The following is a 3,388-nucleotide window of genomic DNA, read 5'->3' as shown; positions in this document are numbered from 1 at the left end:
TGAGAGCTAACATGGGAGCCTTAAATGTGCCTCTGTCAGAAACATCTCACTCAGTAAGATCCCAGATCCCTCTACCTTCACACAGTATGCCTGCTAACCACTAACCAAACTAGGGGAAATGGTGACCAAGCCAAAGCCAGACCAATCATGATGTTAGTATAGACAGAATTCAGTTAGCCGCAGAAGGTCCTTGCCTTGACAATGAGTTCAATGAATTATTTACTGCACTGAGAGTTTCTCTAAACAACAACTACATCACATACAAAAGGGATTTGGTTAAAAACATAAACTTTCTGAGAGTGGTGTTAGTGACAAATGGCAATTTCAAAGAAAAGAGAATTATAGCCAATGTCAATGATGGTGGTGTAGACAGATGTTTGCAGGTGTCTCTCTCAAATCTTCAATCCAAGAGAACATCTGATATGGATGTCATCATTGAGAGAGTCAACATGGTGATTCTAGAGGACACTCAATTACTTGGAGAGTTTAAAAAGGCAGAATTTGCTGCATTTTCTGAAGCCTATCTTCAACCAAGTAAGGGGTGGCCTACATCTGTTCTTCAACTAGAAAATGCAAACAATTTATGATTCCTAAATACTGTGTTATGGGATTCTTAAGATTAATCATGACATTGGAGACTGACTTGAGAACAAAGAAGGTGAAGACTGTTGAAGATGAAGAAATTATCAAGATTCTGAGAAGATTTTTGACAAATGCTGAAACTATATTGCCCAAAACTCCAAGCAACACTAGAGATGACTTGGATAACGATGAGCAGAAGAAAGATGATCAACAACCTTCTGGATCACATTCAAGTCAGTCTAGCAAAGCAGTTAGTAATAAGGTGATGGAAAAGAAGAAAGAAAAAGAAGAGAAGAATGAGAGGGATGGCAATACAAGGAGGATGAAAGATAGAGAAGAAGGAACAAAATAGAAGAAAGTCCAAGAAATCTAATCACTCAAACTCAAAATCTCAAATCTACAAAATCAAACACTCAACAAACTCCAAGCTCAAAACTTATATACATGTACAAACAAACTGCAAATTCCTTACTCAAAATACCAATCACATTCAGCCATGTCACTTTAAAGAAAATCTCAAACCTACATTCATTCAATCCTACAATCAAGACTCACCTCAAGACTGTTGGGAGAAAACCTAAGAAAAATCAAGTTAATGTTGGTGCTATCTGGAACTGCTTCAATCAAGCTGGTATTTTACCTATAACTGGGAGCGTAACAGATGATGACAATCACCAACTAGCTGAGGAGATAGTCAAAGTTTGGGTTTTCTCTTTGAGAGAACTCAGAATCTACTACTTGGATGGCTCCTTTATTTTTCTAAGCAGGTAAGTAATGGAAACATTTTCAACCGCAAAATTGAAGAGAGTGATAAGCTTGATGAATGATAAGGATACTAGTACAAGAATGTGGAAGGTTGTGATGTCTGAAAGGCTGAGAGAAAGGTATGAAAGGCATGCAAGGATAAAGGCCGAGAGGGAAGAAAGGGAAAGGCAATATGCCAAGGAGATTGAATTATTTGAACAAAGATTCAATAAACTCAAGGCAAGAGGGTTGGATAAAATCTCAAAAGATGGACATTTTCTTAATATAGCAGTTGGCAGATTTTCAAGATTTAGGGTTAATTATCTACAATTACTCATGAGAAGAATGGCTCAGACTGGTGGAAGTTTTAAGAGGGACATAAATTATTGAAGAACTTCAGGTACTATTAAATCTTAAGGACCTCATTAGGAAATAACCAGGTTATGGGAAATTTACCTGATGTTTGTATTTTGTTAAACATATGTAATTGATCAATGTATAAACAGTATAATTTTTATTTAAATCGGTCAATTTATTGTCTTTGATTTAAGTTTGGGGTTAGTCTTATTATCATGCATGAATTTGTGATAAGCAATCTTCTCATAAATTGGGGGAGATTGCTCTGCAAAACATGCATGTATAATAACAAGACTAAGTCACATTGACAACTATAATATTAAGTTGTATGATAATATATATATATATATATATGTATTATGTATTGTATTTCTTGAATTTGTAAAAATGATTAGTAGATTAGACTGAGAGATTTTTTAGTGAACAGTCTGAAGCTAAGGAATAAACTCTGGAAGAAGATTAAGCCATGATCATGCGATCATATCTCAGAGAAAACATGTAGAAGCTCGGAGTTGAATAATGTCATTCTATGAAAAATGTTCTAAGTCAAGATATCGACAAGTCACAGATCAAGGTATATTGAGAAGTCATTCGAAAAGTCCAAATTGACTTTTAGATTAGTCCAAAATGACTTATAGAAAAGTCTCAGATATATCGACAAGTCAAATTCATGTAGAGATATTAGAGATATCGGCAAATCAAATGAAGATGTAGAGAACTGGAAATATCGACAAGTCAATTCTGCATGTAGAGATCTCAGAGATATCGACAGATTAAATTCTTCATGTAGAGAACTCGAGATGTCGACAAATCAAAAGCTTATATCGAGAACTGGAAGATGTCGACAAGTCATTCTACATTTCGAGAACTCAGACATCTCGATAAGTCATTTACATAGGTCGAGAACTCAGATATCTCGATCAGTCATTAACATATGTCGAGAACTCAGACATATCGATAAGTCACTTTAGTTATAGATATGTCATTTCTCTACAGAACCAAAAAGGAGATCTCTATACACATTCTCAGATTCAGAATATAGACAAGTTCAAGATTCAAGATTATCAATCAACAAATAATTCATTCACTGAATTGGAAAGTCTACAAAAGCAGTTTGAAGAATACAAGATCAAGGGCCAAAATTAACTGAAAAAAGGGTGGTCACATACCTGCAAGATTCTGCACATAATTGTTAACACCAGAAAAGAAAATATACAAGATTGCTTTAAAAATTGGTTTAGTACATTTTAGTGCAAGTTTTGTAAACCCGTGCTACTAGTCTGTAAAGCATGCACAACAACACGGATCCTTAGTTACAAGTAACAAACATATCTAGATTTTCTTGTATTTTCTCAAGACAGGAGTTGAGTTCTTATTTTTTAAGAACATAAAATTATAGCAACACAAACTTAATTAATACAATTTAAGTGAGTTTTTGATATTGTGTGTTTGTGTGTGAATTCTGTGAAACATAATATCTACATTTCTAAATTGCTTTGTTCAAACCATAATCCATAAAGCTTAAAATCAAGAAAAAACCAAGAATCATGTCCCCCCCCGTGTTACATTTCATAGAGTTCAATATGTAATATATATATATATGTGTTTGATTTTAAATAAAATTAAAATTAAACTAAATATAATTAGTTAGATTTGATCAGTATAATGGATCCCAGGATAAAATAAATTTAAAAGAAAACTAAAT

The sequence above is a fragment of the Apium graveolens genome, unplaced genomic scaffold (assembly GCF_009905375.1).
Source record: "Apium graveolens cultivar Ventura unplaced genomic scaffold, ASM990537v1 ctg7526, whole genome shotgun sequence".
In the NCBI taxonomy this organism is placed as follows: Eukaryota; Viridiplantae; Streptophyta; class Magnoliopsida; order Apiales; family Apiaceae; genus Apium; species Apium graveolens.
This window is presented reverse-complemented; position numbering follows the sequence as displayed.